The sequence below is a fragment of the Callithrix jacchus genome, chromosome X (genome assembly GCF_049354715.1).
Source record: "Callithrix jacchus isolate 240 chromosome X, calJac240_pri, whole genome shotgun sequence".
In the NCBI taxonomy this organism is placed as follows: Eukaryota; Metazoa; Chordata; class Mammalia; order Primates; family Cebidae; genus Callithrix; species Callithrix jacchus.
The window spans coordinates 109,563,378-109,581,230 of record NC_133524.1 but is presented as its reverse complement, the minus strand read 5'-3'; the positions used below and the strand labels follow the sequence as shown (position 1 = coordinate 109,581,230).

The 17,853-nt window shown below is 39.4% G+C and overlaps 1 pseudogene; it reads right to left on the bottom strand.

The window, feature by feature from the left end:
• Window positions 1-12,875: 12,875 nt before the first annotated feature.
• Window positions 12,876-14,331, bottom strand: LOC100386047 (splicing factor 3A subunit 3-like; annotated as a pseudogene).
• Window positions 14,332-17,853: the final 3,522 nt, after the last annotated feature.

Below are 17,853 nucleotides of genomic sequence, written 5' to 3'. Positions count from 1 at the left end.
GTTAGGAGAGTCTCCTGAGGGCAGTAGATAGTTGGTTCATGAGCTCTTACACATTCTATAGTTCTCTATCTTTTAAGTGGAGCATTTAGGCCATTTATATTCAATGTTAGTAGTGTAATGTGAGGTATCCTTCCGTTCATCATGTGCTTTGTAGCCTGTGTACTTTGGAGTTTTTCTGTTTTCTGCTTTTGCTTTTTAGCTTCTAGTTCTGTTTTATAAGTAGATGTGATTTATGCTTTAAAGAGGTTCTGTTTTGATGTGTTTTCAGGAATTGTTTCAAGATTCAGATCTCCTTTTAGCAGTTCTTATAGTGGTGGCTTGGTAATGGTGAATTCTCTCAGAATTTGTTTGTCTGAAAATGATTCTATCTTTCCTTCATATATGATGCTTAGTTGCACTGGATACAAAATTATTGCCTGATAAATGTGTTGTTTGAGGAGGGTGAAGATAGGGCCGCAATCCCTTCTAGCTTTAGGGTTTCTGCTGAGAAATCTGCTGTTAATCTGATAGGTTTTCCTTTATAGGTTACCTGATGCTTCTGTCTCACAGCTCTTAAGATTCCTTCGTTTGTCTTAACTTTGGATAACCTGATAACAATGTGTCTAAGTGAAGACCTATTGGCAATACATTTCCCAGGTGTTCTTTGTGCTTCTTGTATTTGGATGTCTAGGTCTCTAGCTAGGCTGGGGAAGTTTTTCTTGATTACTCTCCCAAATATGTTTTCCAAGCTTTTAGGAGTCTCTTCTATCTCAGGATCACCAATTATTCCTAGGTTTGGTCATTTAACATAATCTCAGAGTTTTTGGAGGCTTTGCTCATATTTTCTTATTCTTTTTTCTTTGTCTTTGTTGGATTGGGTTAATTTGAAGACATTGTCTTTGAGCTCTGAATTTCTTTCTTCTACTTGCTTAATTATATTGCTGAGATTTTCCAGAGCATTTTGTATTTCTAAAAGTGTGTCCAACATTTCCTGAATTTCAACTTTTTTTCTTTAAGCTATCTATTTCATTGAATATCTCCCCCTGCACTTATATCATTTTTTAGATTTCCTTGCATTGGACTTCAGCTTTCTCTGGTCCCGCCCTGATTAGCTTAAGAGCTAACCTCCTGAATTCTTTTTCAGGTAAATCAGGGATTTCTTCTTGGTTTGGATCCATTGCTGGTGAACTAGTGTGATTTTTCAGGGGTGGTGATGAGCCTTGTTTTGTCATATTACCAGGATTGGTTTTCTGGTTCCTTGTAATCTGTAGGCTCTGTCAGAGGGAAGGTCTAAGGCTGAAGGCTGTTGTTCAGATTCTTTTGTCCCATGAGCTGTTCCGTTAACGTAGTACTCTCCCTTTTTCCCTATGGATGTGGCTTTCTGTGAACCAAACTGCAGTGATTGTTGGCTCTCTTCTGGGTCTAGCCACCCAGTGAGTCTACCCAGCTCCAGGCTGGTACTGGGAGTTGTCTGCATAGAGTCCTGTGATGTGAACCATTTATGGGTCTCTCAGCCCTGGATACCAGTGCCTGTTCCAGTGGAGGTGGCGGAAAGTGCAATGCACTCCATGAGGGTCTTTAGCTTTGGTGGTTTAATGCTCTTTTTCAGTACTGCTTGGCCCCCTGACAGGAGTTGGCACTTTCCAGAAAGCATTAGCTGTAGTAGTATGGAGAGGGTCTGGTGGTGGGCGGGGCCCTAGAACTCCCAAGGTTATATGCCTTTTGTCTTCTGCCACCAGGGTGGGTAGGGAAGTACCATCTGGTGGGGGTAGAGGTAGGCATGTCTCAGTTCAGACTCTCCTTGGGTGAGTCTTGCTGCAGCTGCTGTGGGGGATAGGAGTGAGATTACCAAGTCACTGGAGTTGTGTACCTAGGAGGATTATGGCTGCTTCTGCTGAGTCATGCAGGTTGTCAGGGAAGTGGAGGAAATCCAGCAGTCACAGATCTCACCCGTGCAAATCAAAAGTCCAGTGTCACTCCCATTGTGCCCCCTGCAATGGCCCCTAGTCCGTTTCCAGGTGGAGGCTGAGAGGGGCTTGAAAACTTGCCAGAGACGGCTACCCACTTCGGAACTGCCAAAGAAAAGGGCTTTGATTCTTCCCTGACCTGTGAAGTCTGCATAATGAATTCGCACCCTCCCCTGGGTTCTGGCCAGGAGGCTTCTTACCCTGTTAGAATTGTTACAAAGTTTGGCTAGCGAATTACTTCTTCCTATGGAATTTTAGCATCTTCTCCTCTGGCCACCCTCCTGATGGATCCCTGTGGGGCCAGGCAGGAATGGGCTGCTTAGGGACCCAGCAAGCTCCCAGGGCCTTTCTATTGCATCCTCTACCCTTGTATTTCTCCCAGCTCTCTAACTTGACTCAACTTCCAGTAAAGTTGGAAACTTCTCCCACAAACAGACCTTCAGCTTCTCCAGTGAGAGTGTATGTTCAGGAGAAGAGGGTCTCCCTTTCCCACTTCCACAGTTGGGGCACTCACAGTATTTGGGGGTGTCTCCTGGGTCCTATGGGAGCAGTCCGCTTCCTTCAGAGGGTCTGTGGGTCCTCTTGGGATTGCTGGATTGCTCTTGCAGTTGATCTGAAGCTCTCATGCTGTCACCAGGTCCTCGCAGCCAGCTTCGCCCTGCACTCCCTCTGAGTATAAAAGGTTTTATTATTGTCCCTTTTAACAGATGGAGGAAAACTGGGCCTAAAATAATTCGTATAATTGCCCAAAGTTACAAGGTTTAGTGCCAAGATTTAAATCTGGGTCTACCAGACTTGAGAAAATTCATAATCTTAACCACCATATACATGACAATATATGGTAAGTTCCCTTCCTTTCTCCATTCGCTTATTCATTTTCTTTCCTAGGCGATGAACAGAAGATTGACAAAATACTTCACATTTGTGTGTGTGTGGTTGGGAAAGTATATAGATGACAGATAAATAGATAGATGATAGATAGATACATAGATAGATAGATAGACAGATAGATAGACAGACATTAGATAGACAATCGATAGATAGAAATCAAGCTAGAGATACCTGCTTAACATGTTCTTGACTTGTCAATAAGGCAGACCACCAGGGAGCCAATAAAATAGTATGCTTGGGAGCCTGTGGTGAAAAAAAATACAACAAAGCTTAAAGTGGTAATTTCATCTGCCAGGTCTGTTTGAGAGGGAAAATGTGGAATTAATAAATTTTAAAGCCACAGAAATCAAAAGGGCAATTTAGAATACCATTGTCTTTTTACGGATTTGACTAATGTTTACCTTTTCAACCAGCATCTCCTATTACCTTCAAATGTTTGAATGAAATATCTCAAAAGCAGTTATTAGACTCAAAATGTATATGATGCATTAGGAGTCACTGTTGCTTTTTATTTTCCAAGGAAACATCAAATATATATACAATACACAAAAAATCCATGTAATCACTCGTATTGCTGCAATTCTTTCATATTAAAGCCTCAGTTTGAACCTGGAAAGTTTATAGCTACCTATTTTCACATGTCATTTTTGCATTTTAATTCTACATCAGTACTTTTCCTTTTCTGATGATATATGATGATAGTAGCAGTGGCTGTTTCAGATTCACAGAGGAGAAAATAAAGAGACGCTATGACCTTGTGGAACATAAAAAGATCTAAAATACCTCTCATCCTTTACTGGTGACTAAATACTTAAAATCCTGTTAATTATTAATGTTGACTAAAATCAATTATGTCTATTTTTATCACGTTTTCTAAGTGAGATTTGTGGAGAATCAACTCAACTGCTTTGTAAATATACCATATCTTATACTTAAGGAATCAGATAGCCTAGAGGTGAGGCCATAGAGTCTCCAATTCACAAATTTCCCCCACATCAATTTTGTGCACTAAAGTCTGAGAATCACTACATGAAACCCTTTGAAGAAACCATCATATGATGTAGAAAACTCATAGTTTCTCTCTAGCCCCACTTTGGAAAGGAATGTGTTTAATGGTAATGTTACAACTTGTTGAGTGCTTCCTATTGCACTAATACTTCTTACAGCACGAATAATTCCTGGTGGCACTATTTTATGAGTTCAATAAGTATTCTTGTATTTAATTTTCAAAACCACCCTATTAAGTAAGAACTAATATTGCCTTCATTTTACAGAAAGGAACCTGGAGCTCATTTCAAGAGACATCACTATCACTGGAAAAATTTTCAGTGGCCTTTGATCTGAGCATGAGGAAGTGAGATTAGGCCAGAAGATGAGAACAAACAGCAGATGTTTTTAGATGAAAGATACCAAACCTTAGGGAAAGAAAATTTTAGCATCTAGTACATACCATTCCCTATACTGAGGCACTAGCCTCATCTTTAATCTTCACACTGACATTTTGATGCATCATCTTTATTTCTGTTTTATAGATGAGAAAACCAAAAGCCAGAAAATTAAGCAACTGGCCCAAAGTCACACAGACAGATGGCAACAAAACTGGGATTTAAAGTTGTCTGTCTCATTTCAAATCATATAATTTTTTATTATGCTATTTTGCTCTCAGAGGAAGTTCAAAGGTGTTTTGTTCCAACTGTTGGCAACTCCTAGTCTCATTAGGAGCATTATAAATAAATACCATAATTTTATATAGTAACAAATTCTGTAAAGAAAATGAAACAGAATGCTACCATAAAAAGCTATTGCAGGAGAGAGATGAAAGACATCAAATAAGGGCAACCTCCCCGAGGAAGTGACATTTGAGCTAAAACAAGCAAAAGAATTCAGATAAGTGAAGATCCAGTGGAACACAAAACAAAATATTTTGAGGAAGGGCAGGCTTGCTCTGTTTGAGGACCAGCAACAAGATCACTGTCTGGAGACTAACTGAATATGGAAGGGATTGATGAAGATGAAGACACATCTAACAGTGACCTGTATACCAGGAGACAGTGATTAGATGTTATACTGCAATGAAAACCATTAGAAGACTTTAAGCAAAGAAGTGCAATGATTTAATTTCTCTAAAAAGGGAAAATTATTTTACATTTTGTGTGAGACATAGGCTGTAAGGAGACAACAGTAAAAGCAACTACAACAGTAAGAAGAAAAAAATACAGGTGAGAAGTCACTGAGGCCTAGAAGTAGAATAGATTGTTGTGGAGTTAGTGAGTTATAGTGTATTTGAAAAGCATTTTCAAAATAGAGCTGGTAAGAGTTGCTCACGGATTAGATATAAGCAATAAGCTAGAAAGAGAAATCATGATTTTTTAATTGAGTAGGAATATTAAATTGAGTAAATTTAAAAATTAAATTGAGTAAATTACCATGAGAAAATTTAATTCCATTCAGTTTCATGGGGAAGACTGAGAAAGAGGTGGCAGTTTTGGAGGAGGTGGGAAAGGGAATGAGGAGACGGAATTATTTTTGGATATGTTAAATTTGAGATGCTTATTCAACATTCTAATGAAGATGCCAAGCAGGCAGCTGCATATAGGAGTTTGGAGTTCAGGCTTTTTCTAACACCTTTAAAAGTATGTCCACCTATTCTTCTCATGTACCTTCAAGCCAATGGACGAGATAAAAGGTTGCAAGAAATTGTTAACCTAACACCCTTTCCGTTACCCCTGTACCATTAGAGAAATAGGGTGCTTCATATATCACCATAAAAAGCTTTTACAACACTGTTCATGTCTCCAACAGAGAATGTGCATAAAGAACAAGCATGGTTTTCAGCACCAATACTTTCCTGTACCTGTATAGGCTAGTTCAGAGCCAGTAATTTTTTAAAAAAGCCTAGTATACCTATTGCCAACAGGTAGCCCCTTAATGTAACAGACTTTTAGATGTATATGTAACAGATATAGATGGATTTCACCCTTTAGTATGCTATTGTGAAGAGATAGCTAGTTTGGACATCAGAAGTGAATCTGAATCCTGTGTTCCTTTCATATATCTGACATTGGGTAGCTACTTTGGGTCTTATTTGACTAATCTACAAAACAGACATTAATAGTATCTATCTTATAGGATTATTATTAATATTGAATCATATAATCCTTGGAAACCCTTAATACAATGCTCAAATAAATGTTTATTCTCTTTTATTCTTGTCATTATTTGGTTGAACCAGATGAAATTACAAATATTTGCATTTTTAAAGTAACAAAACAGCAATTATGTTTATTGTTAACAACAACAAAAGTACAAGTCTAGTTCATTTAGCAATATCAGAAACAAATTGGGGCTTATATTTGACTACTCAAACCACCTAAAGATCATACGTCTCCCTAAACTACAACTATGCTTTGGGAATATTGGTAATAAGATTAGATAGTATTCCTTTTACAGTAAAATCTATAATTCAGGAAGAGAAAGTGAAATTCATTCATTTCCAAGTCACCAAAATCTCTTTTCTGGGCAGAGTGGGCTAAAATATTGATTGGGTACAAGCAAGAAAAAGGAAAACAGCATACTGGAAGCCCAGAAATCCATTACATAGGGTCAGTGCCTCCCAATAATATAAATACCAGGTCAACTGTCCAATCACTTTCTTCTCTTTCTGAGAGACCTGACCACCTCCTTTCAAGGATCAGTATATGGTGCCTCCAAATTGAGGCATCTAAAAAAGAAATAAACTTAAAACTCTAGAACAGCTTTAGATTTACAGAACAATTGTAAATATATTATAGATAATTCCTGTACCCCACACCTAGTTTCCTTTATTACTGTCTTACATTAGTATGATACATTTGTTACAATTAAGGAAACAATGCTGACAAATTATTATTAACTAAAGTCCATATTTTATTTGGATTTTCTTTGTTTCTATCCAATGTCCTCTTTCTGTTTCAGAATCCCATCCCGGCTAAGGCATTACATTTAGTCACCAAGCACTTTAGGCTCCTCTGGTTGTAATGGTTTCTCAAATTTTGCTCGTTTTGATGACCTAGACAATTTTGAGAATTACCAGTTCAGTATTTTGTAGAATGTTCCTTAATTGGAATACATGATAATTTTTAAATAATTAGTCTGGAATTATGGGAATGGGGAGAAGAACACAGAGGTAAAGTGCCTTTTTTATCACATCATATCAAGGGTACATGAATATAAACATCACTATCACTGTTGATGTTGATCTAGACCACTCGGCCAAGGTAGCAGTTGTCCGGTTTCTTTACTGTACAGTTATTCTTTGTCCCTCTTTCCATACTGTACTCTTTGGAAAGAAATGAGTATGTTCATGTCCCACTTAAGGAGCATAGAGCTATGTTCCTCCTCATTGAGGAATTACAATCTACATAAATTATTTCCAATTTTTTTGCACAAAAATTGGACTCTTGTTCCTCATTTAATTATTTATTTATCCAGTCATTTCCTTGTGGTAACATGGACTCACGAATATTTATTTTTTACTTTGGGTTATAATACATTGCTGATTTGTTTATTTTATTAATCAAATTATTCCAGCTTTCGCCATTTACAGCACTTTCAGTTCCTGTGTCCTTTTGATATACCATCTACTATTGTGGGGTTTGTTTCATTATTTGAGCACTTCCTTACTTTCTGGTATGACAACAAGATGCTTAACACTCACCTTCCTTTTTCCATGCTCCAGTCCTATGTTTTATCTAACTGAGTGAATAGTTAGGTCAACACAAAATCTGCCTGCAAATGTTTATAGCACTGTTATTGCTGGTTTAAAAAAATTGAAAAGAGCCAAAATGTCCTTCAGTAGATCAAAGCATAAACAAATTGTGGTATCTTGATATAATGAAATATTATTCATCAATAAAATAAATAAAATATTAAGTCATGAAATGGGATGACCAAATCTTAAATGCATAGTGCTAAGTGAAACAAGTCAGTCTGAAAAGGCTATATACTTTATGATCACAATGACATGACATTCTAAAACAAGATAAACTATAGTGATGGTAAAAAATGTCGGTGTTTGCCAGTGGCTCAGGAAGAGAAAGGGAGGATGAAAAAGATGAAGCACTGGTTTGGTTTTTTATGATGATGAAGCTGCTCTCTACAGAAATGTAATGGTGAATGCATGACAGTATGCATTTATCAAAGCCCATAGACTTTTCTAAAACAAGGAGTGAAACATAAAGTATCTAAACTTTAAAACATTATCTAGGAGATAAGGGAATTCTGGCATGGAATAAAGAATGTGACAAATCAATCTAACTGTATTATAAGTTCATGAAACAATCTCAGTAAAACATGTAGAGGACAAAGGTGTTGACCTAAAATCTTTGGAAGAAAATGGAGACTATAAGATTAAAAGCAAAAGAAAGCATTCATAAACAATAAGCTCTAATTGATAGAGATTGTTCCCTGTTGGAGGCATAGGTTAATTAGATCAATACTACTATACATATGTAGTAGAATTGAAAAATTAAGTAAATAGATGGCAGTTGGTTGGAACCATGTTTCTCACTGTTGGGGTGGGAGTTTACAATAAGCAAGGGTAGGAGGCTTTATAGTAGAAGATACCAATGTGAACCTGTGTTTAGCTTGACATAGATACAGATAGTTACAAATAGAAATACTTGTAAATATGTGAATACACACGGATGAGCATTTACACTTGCATTTCTTGTCAGCTGAGATGACCTAGTAGCTGGCACCCCAGTAGCAATGATTACAACTATTGTCCACATATTTGTTTCTAATACTAAACTTAAAAACAAACAGGAGTCCTTGAAGAAATGGCCAATGTTAGTAATTTTGTTACCTTACATACACAGAATCAGATTAATCACAATCCTTGCTTCATGTCTAATGAATTTTTGGTTCCTTGGTCCATAGAAAATCCTCTTTTTATTCATTTTGACTGTGTTCCATAGGAGTAGTGTGCCCTTCAGTAAGGCACAACCTCTCCTAATTTCATTTTTTTAGTCATCATAAAAGAAGCACTAAAAACACTTAACTTATAGGTTTTTGTACAAATTAAATACCATGTTGCATGTGCAATAGTTGAAAAAAATAACTTGGCATATAGTAAGCATCAGAAATTTTAAGTCTGTCTTAAGTTTTCCAAGTTGGACATAAAGGGAAATTTGGAAGCATATGGAGATCTGAGTGAAGTTAACCAATATTTAGATGGCAAGTGTTTTCAGCATCTTTGATCCTTCTGAACACTATGACACCCACATTAGCCTGGAGTGAGCAGCAGAACTAGGCCTTGAATGGTTGCAGTAAAAACGCAGACAATAAATTTGGTCTTGGGAAACCTGGCTAAAGAGAATTTAACTTCACTATGTTTTTCTTTTTCTCTTCAGCTACCCTGGAGAGCTCTGGTGTGAGATGAGACTTATGAACTGAGGAAGCACAGAGAGATACATGTTGTGGGAGATACACAGTAATGAAAGGGCTATAAAAGATATGTGGGGAAGAAAGCTTGATGGTAGGAGGTAATGAGAAGAGTAGAATAAATAGCAGAGAGGGAATAGCTTAGTTACCGGTTCTAATTTAAAAGATACAAGTAAGTCCAAAATGGCTTAACAGAGGAGTTTTAGTAATCAGAAGAAAACCAGTTGATAATGGTTTGAAATGTTTACTTGTCATGAGACAGCTTTGGCAAAATGAAGAAACACCTTTAATCTGAACTAAAGATTGTATAATAAAACATTCTCAGAGATATTTTTTTGAAAAGAAATTCCATGGTGGTGTCAATAGAACACTGTAATACTGTAATAGTGATATAAAGAGGACTTTTAATTTGGTGTAGAATTTAAAAGACAAAACATACAGTGTTTCTCCAGTGTTTTCTTCCAGTACATTTCATATCTCATGTCTTAGATCTTAAGACTTTGATTCATTTTGATTTGATTTTGTATATGGCTGAGAGATAGAGGTCTAAGTTCATTCTTCTGCATAAATATCCACTTTTCCCTACATAATTTACTGAAGAGACTCTCTCTTCCACAGTGTATGTTCTTTATGCCTTCATGAAAAATGGGTTCACCATAGATATATCAATTTATTTCTGGGTACTCTATACTGTTCCATTGGTCTAGTGTCTATTTTTCTGTCAGTACTATGCATTTTTGCTTATAACTTTGTAGTATTCTTTGAAGTCAGGTATGATTCCTCCAGATGTGTTCTTTTTGCTCAGGATAGCTTTGGTTCCATATAAATTTTAGCAATATTTTTCACATTTCTGTAAAGAATATTACTGTTATTTTGATAGGGATCGCATTGGATCCGTATATTGTCTTGGGTAGTAGGGACATGTTAATGATATTGAGTTTTCCACTGGTCTAAGCAAATGTTTCTGGAGTAAGACCGCAAAAGCACAGGCAAGCAGAGCAAACATGAGCAAATGGGATCACATCAAGATGAAAACCTGCACAGCGAAGGAAACAATCAACAAAATGAAGAGAAAGCCCACAGGAGAAAATGTTTGTGAACTACTGATCTGACAAAAAATTAATAACTAGAATTTATAAAGAGCCCAAACAACTCAATAGCTAAAAAGCTGCACAAAATCCCACTAAGAAATGAAGATCTAAATAGACATTTATCAAAAGAAGAAATAGAAATGACAAACAGGTATATAAAAAATGCTCAAAATCATCAAGAACTGCAAGTAAAAACCACTATGAGATGTCATCTCCTCCCAGTTTGAGTGGCTATTATCATAAAGCCAACAATAACAAAAAACAAATGCTGGAGAGGGTTAAGAGAAAAGAAAACACTTGTACAATGTTAGTGGGAATGCACATTAGTACAACCTCTGTGGAAAACAGTATGGAGATTGATCAGAGAACTAAAACTAGAACTGTACCGTATGATCCAGCAATCTTACTGTTCCTTGGTTTTAACATCTACTACTGTACCCAAAAGAAAGGAAATCAGTATAATGAAGAGATACCTGTGTTCCATATTTATTGAAGCACTATACACAATAGCCAAGATTTCAAATCCGCCTAAGTGCCCATCAACAGATTAATGGTAAAAAAAAATGTGGTTCGTATACACAGCGGAATACTACTCAGCCATAAAATAATTAGATCTTGTCATTTGCAACACTATGAATCAAACTAAACAACATTATGTAAAGTAAAATAAGCCAGGGTCAGAAAGACAAATACCACACGTTCTCACTTACATGAAGGATATTAAAAAATGGAATTCATAAAAATAGGAGCATAGAATGATGGTTATCAGAGGCTGGAAAGGGTAGAGGATAAGGGGGATAAAGTAGGGATGGTTAATGGGTACAAGAATACAGTTCAATAGAATAAATAGGATCTAATATTTGGTAGTACAATAAGGTAACCATAATTAACAAAAATGTATTGTATATTTTAAAATAAAAAAGCAAAACTGGAATGCTTCTAGCATTAAGGGATATAAAATGCTTGAGATGATGGATACTTCAATTACCCTGATTTGATTTTATACATTGTATACCTATATCAAAATACCCCATGTACACTAGAAATATGCATAAATGTCATGAGGCTATAATCATTAAAAATAAAAATAATTTCAAAGACAAAACATGAAAAATATAACCATAAAACTATGTTAATGGATATGCAATATATAATGATGTAACTTGTGACATCAATACAACAAAGTGGGAGTAGACAGATATTTTAAAAAGTAGAGTTTTGTATGTTAGTAGAGTTGTTATCAGCTTTGGATAGATTTCTATAACTGTGAGATCTATATGTAAGTCCCATGGTAACCACATAAAAAAATACACAGAAGGAAATGATAAAAGAAACAAAGTATGCCAATACAAAAATATTACCAAAACACAAAGGAAGGCAGCAAAAGAAAAAAAAAGAGGGACAAAATTGTCACATGACAGCGAAAATACAGCGAACACACTGGAAATAGTAAATCCTGCTGTATCAGTGATTACTGAAAATATAAAAGACTAAGTTCTCAATTAAAAGAATTAGAGTGGCTGAATTAAAAAAAAAAAACCAACAAGATGCAACTATATGCTTTCCACAAGAGAATCACCTTAGGTGTCAAAACAGACCTAGGGTGAAAGTGAAAGGATGGGAAAAATATTCCATAAAAATGGTAACAAAAGAAATCAAGGGCTGCCCCATTTATATCAGACAAAATAGACTTAAAAATTATCACAAGAGATAAAGGACATTGTATAATGATAAAGTGCTTACTCACCAGGCAAATATAACATGTATATATATATATATATGTACCTAAAAGAAGACCACTGAAATATTTGAAGAAAACATTGGCAGAATTGAAGGAAGAAATGAAGAGTAACACAGCAATAGGAGACTTTAATACATCACTTTCAAAAATGAATAGAAAACTGGATTGAAGATCAATAAGGAAACGTAAGACTTGAACAACTCTATAGACCAATGGTACCTAATAGACATATACAGAACTCTTTCCAGCAGGAGCAGAATATATACATTTTCTCAAGTGCACACAGAACATTCTCTACAGACGATTAGGTTACAAATAAATTTTAAAAGATTTAAATCATGCCAAGTGTCTTTTCTGACCACAATAGAATTAAACTAGAAATCAACAGTCATCGAAAAACTGGAAACTTGCAAATATGTGGAAATTAAACAACATACTATTATATAACCAATGAGTCAAAGAAACAAGAGAAATAAGAAAATTGAGACACACAAAACCAAAAACATAACATACTAAAACTTATGGGATACGGGGAGGAGACAGAAAAACATGGTTTTCTGAAATTTTTTTATTGTCTGGCAGAATCTTTTTAAATATAAAACAGATAAAATACACCCCAACCCTCCAGTCTGCCAGCATGCCTTGTTTCTACAAGATGCTTGCTAGATAGACCATGGGACCACGTAGCAAAGGGTCTTTAAGAGGATTTGGTTGGGAGAAATAGAAAAAGCAGATCTCAGGGAAGTTTGGACTAGCCCAAAAGCTGAGCTACATCCCTGAACACTAAAGCAGTCCTTGTCTTTTCAGATCCTCATATGTCTTATTCACAACATTCCCACTTGAGTCTTCATATTCTTCCTCAGTGTCAGGCTGGCATCATTCTGAAGCCTTCTGCAATTTCAGTTTGGGCCACAAGGAGACAGCATCTTCAGTCTGTGTCACAGTAGCAAAGTGAGCATGATGCCATTCAGCAAAGTGTTGCTGGAAGGCTTTGGGCCCTCAGTAGGTGTACCTTTAACAAATCTCACAGTTGTAGTTGATATTTAGGCCATGAAGCTTATATAGCCAGTAGGGAATGAGTTTGCCATCCCAGCCAAGTGGCAGGTTTTTGGGGTTGTAAATGATCTCGTTCTCTTCATCTTCACTCTCACTCTCACTAATCTGCTCTTCTTCCTCTTCTTCTCACTCTTCTGCTGTCCTTGCTTGCTTGCATTGTACATTTTCATGAGTGACATGTCGCTGTTCCCCCAGAATCTCTAAATATTCATAGATTTGGGCTTCTAGAAAAGCAATGTCTTTGTTACTCTCGGTGTCTCACTTGGTGCCCTTTGACTTGGGATTTTTGGCAGAGAGTTATCAAGGGACTCCAGGGACTTTTCTTTAGTGCTGAATCGTCTCTGGGCTTGCTCTTCTAGAGTCCCGCCACATTTAAAGACTAAAGCTAAGAGAGCAGATTTCAATCTGTCCAAACCCAGAGAGGCCAACTCCTCCCAGGAGGAGAATGTGGAGAGGCCAAGATGGGCTCCAGCATGGGTCAGAGCACTGCTTGTCTCTTTCAGCCAACAAGAAAGGTCCCGTTTTCCCATTTCTTCTCAAACTCAGCCTGAACCTTCCCAAAAAGTTTATTCTGATCTTGGAGAGGCTTCACTCTATCTGTGTAATCCTGGCGGTACTCAAGCAGCATCTCTAGGTATCTACAGAGGAACATGCTCCTATATTCTGCATTCTTCCTTTCTTTAGGAATGTCAAACAATTGGTCAAATATGGACAGCTTCTCAGATGCCTTCAGGTTAATGTACTTGAGGTAACAGTAATGGAGATCGAGGTAATGACCATATCCTCTTCATATGGGAACTCCACCAAGTTTTGTGCCTCTTCACGTGGATTCTCTCAAGTCTTCAGGAGCTCCTCAAATTCCACTGCCTTTGGCACACAGGTCTCATTTGGGTGCTTCCAGTGAAATTCCTTTAGTTACTTGAGTCCTTTATACAGTTTGGCAAACTCATTGGGTCCTGAAATGGCATTCAGCTCCTCCTTTCATAATCCACCCTTATCATCATACAAATCATCAGGTTCCCACTGACCTCCATATACCTATCTTTTATGGCCCGGATGAGGTGATCAGAATTGATCTGGTCCTAGAGCATGGACTTCTTAGTGAGCATCTCTTTGGCCATGACTCCCTAAGCCATTCCTTCTCCTCATGATAGTGCTGCTGCTGCTCCAATATTGTCTCCATCTTCTCTTCATCGCGGCCTCTCAATCAGAAAAACATGTTTTAATAGAAACCACCAGTAATCTTCCTCCCCATAGGAACACCAAATAGAACAACTATCTACACAAGAAAGCGCCTTCAAAAGAACCAAAAATCAGGTGAGTAATTACAATACTTGCTTTTACCATCACATCAAAGAAAGAGACACTAAACAAGGTAGGAAAGATAGTTTGAATTGCCTGTACCACGCCTTCCTCATCCCCTGGCAGCTGCCAGGTGATGCAGAGAGAAAATCTGTGTGACTGAGGGAAGAAAAGCACAGTGATTGTGGAACTTTGCTTTGGAAATCAGTGCTGCCCTGTCATAGTAGAAAGCAACACTATGCAGAATTCAACCAGCACCATGGACACAGGGAGGGGAGTACTAAACACTGGGGTCTATTGGGGGGAAAAGGGGAGGGTCAGCGGGAGGGGGCAGTGGGGAGGGATAGTCTGGGGAGAGATGCCAGATGTGGGTGAAGGGGAGAAAGGAAGCAAAACACACTGCCATGTGTGTACCTATGCAACTGTCTTGCATGTTCTGCACATGTACCCCCAAACCTAAAATGCAATAAAAAATTAAAAAAAAAACCTGCCCTAGGCAGAGAGGAATTGTCCATTACAACAGCAAGAACCTGGGTCTGGCTAGTCCTACCACTGCAGGCTAAAGTGCTTTGGAATCCAAAAGTAACTCAAAAGGTAGTCTAGGCCACAAAGACTGCAATTCCCAGGGAGGTCCTGATGCTGTGCTGGGCTTGGAGCTAGCAGACTTGTTGTGTATGTGACCTAGTGAGGTACCAGTGGGAGTGGCCAAGGAGTGCTTGCATCACTCCTCCCCCAGACCCAGGCAGCCCAGCTCACAGCTCCAGGACAGACTCCTTCTTTCTGTTTGAGGAGGGGAGAAACAAGAGTAAAGAGGACTTTGTCAACTGAGCATGGTGGCTCATGCCTGTAATCTTAGCACTTCGGGAGGATAAGGTGGGTGGATCACTTGAGGTCAGGAGTTCAAGACCAACCTGGCCAACATGGTGAAAATTCATCTCTACTAAAAATACAAAAATTATCTGGGTGTGGTGCCACACGCCTGTAGTCCCAGCTATTCGGGAGGCAGAAGTAGAAGAATCACTTGAACCCAAGAGGTGGAGGTTGCAGTGAGCTGAGATCAAGCCACTGCACTCCAGTCTGGGCAGTAGAGTGAGACTCCATCTCAAAAAAAAGGTGACTTTTTCTTGCAACTTGGATACCAACTCAGCCACAGTAGAACAGAGCACCACGCACAGTCTTGATGTTCTAGCTCCCAGACAACGTTTCCAGACATGGGAATCCACTGCCTTGACGGAAAGGACCCAGTCCTGGCAAAATTCATCACGTACTGACTAAAGAATGTTTGGACACTGAATAAACATCAAGAAAAGTATCAAGATAACTGACTAGAAGCAGCTAATGTGTTCCACTCTCATAGAAGAAAAAGTGGTGAATAAATACTACATCTTCAGCTGAAACATCCAGGTGGACACATTGGGATAAATCAAAAATAAACTTGGCCCATGGAGAACAAGGAGGAGCAAGACAGGACAACCCTCACCTGGGAGTGGCAGGGAAACAGTGAGTGAGTGAGAGACCTTGGGGATCCATACTTTTTCTATGGATCTTTGCAACACTGGGCTCAGGAGATCCTCTTGTGAGCTCACCCCGCTGGGGCTTTCAGACTGATGTGGAGAGCTACATGGAGTTGGAGAAGAGCCAGCAGTCAAGCACACACAGAGTCCCAGGAGCCTTGGATCCTTTGGCATCCCAGCATAAGTGGCTGCAGATCTGGCAAAGAGGGTGGATAGGCTCCCTCACATGTCCCCAGTAAAGGAACCAAATCCAGGACGCAGAGCATTGACAGTCTGTAGGCCTTGCTTCCACTGCATTTCACAAGATAAGACCTACTGGCCTGGGACTCCAGCCATCCCTTGCCGGGACTCTTAGTCCCATAGCAGCCCTGCACTTCCCTGGAATGGAGTCTTAGAAGGAGGGATGGGCCACCATCTTTGCTGTCTCTCAGCTCTTCCTATTGTTTCCTTAAAGCTCTGAAAAGTACGTGGTGACTAGGGACTGGTGCAGAGACCCAGCACAGTGCAGCCACCCCACAGAAAAGCTTCCAGACTGTTTTTTAAATCAGCCCCCATTTCCATTTTTCCTCACTGAGTGATGCCTCCTGACTCCAGCACAAAGACCCTTCCCCAACCTCAGAGGCAGTGCTGCATTTATCTGAGGAAATCCCGGAGTCAACCCACAAACCCTCCTCCATTGCAGCTGCAGTGATACTGCCCTAACTGCCCACAGAATAGGGAAGGAGCAAAGAACCTGGTCGCTATGCCGGCACCTCCAGGACATGGCAGCCACCATATGGAAAGGAGTCCATTCTCTCCTCCCTGTGAGTTCCCAACACCCCCTATTCACCAGGCAGGGCCCCCAGCTCAGGACTTCAGATCATCTGCCTCACCAATGGCTAAGCACACCCACTGGTAGTGTCTCTGAGTTTCCCCAGGGATGGGCTTCCAGAGGGAACCAACAGCTCTTCTGCCACTGCCACAGCAGTGGTTCTACCCCTGCTGCCCTGGTCTGGGGAAGAAACAAAGATCCTGAGGGCTTCACCTAGGCTTTTAGCACACTGCAGCCACCATACAGAGGTGAGGTAAGTCTCTCTTCACTGTGAACCTTTGAATCCCCACTCACCAACAAGGGGAGTCTCCGGCTCAGGCCATCAGTGCAGCTGTCCCACCCACTGGCTGAACATTCCCAGTAGCATGGGCTCCATGTTTCTCAAAGGTGGAGCTCCCAGAGGCAACCAAAAGCCCCTCTGCCACTGCCGCTGCCACTGCAGTGGTACTACCCTTGCTGCTCTCAGACTGGAGAATGAGCAAAAACCATGAGTGCTTTATCCACAGGTCCAGCAAGCTGCAATCATCCTAAGGAGAGTAGGCAAGTCTGTCTACCCAGTGTCCCACTCACCCTGCATCCCATTGGTCACCAGGCAGGACCCCTCCATCTTGGGCCCAGAGTACAGCTGCCTGATCCTGATTATTAGCAGCTCTGCATATCTCCAGGGTATAACCCCAAATGAAAGACTCTCTGCCACTGCCACTGCTAAGGTCTCCTCCTCTCCTGCCTCCAAACTGGGGAATATAAATCCTGAGATTGCCCGGGAGTGCCAACCCAAGATCTGCAACCAGCACTGAAGTGAAAGAGGGGCCAACATTTTCAGAGCACTCAGAAGTAGCATAGCTGCAATTGCGAGGAAATACAGAGGAGCCACAGGACTGAGCAAGAGCCTACCTACTGGACATTACCCTTAAGTGCCACCTACTGGATCAGAGCCCCAAACTTCAACACCAAAAATATTTTGCTAATATGCCCCTCCTCTGAAAAACCTAGGACAAGAATTGAACTACATATAAAGACCCTGCACAAAGCCTTAGTCTTGTGAAAACATCCAGAAAACAAGTCTACTGTCTGCACT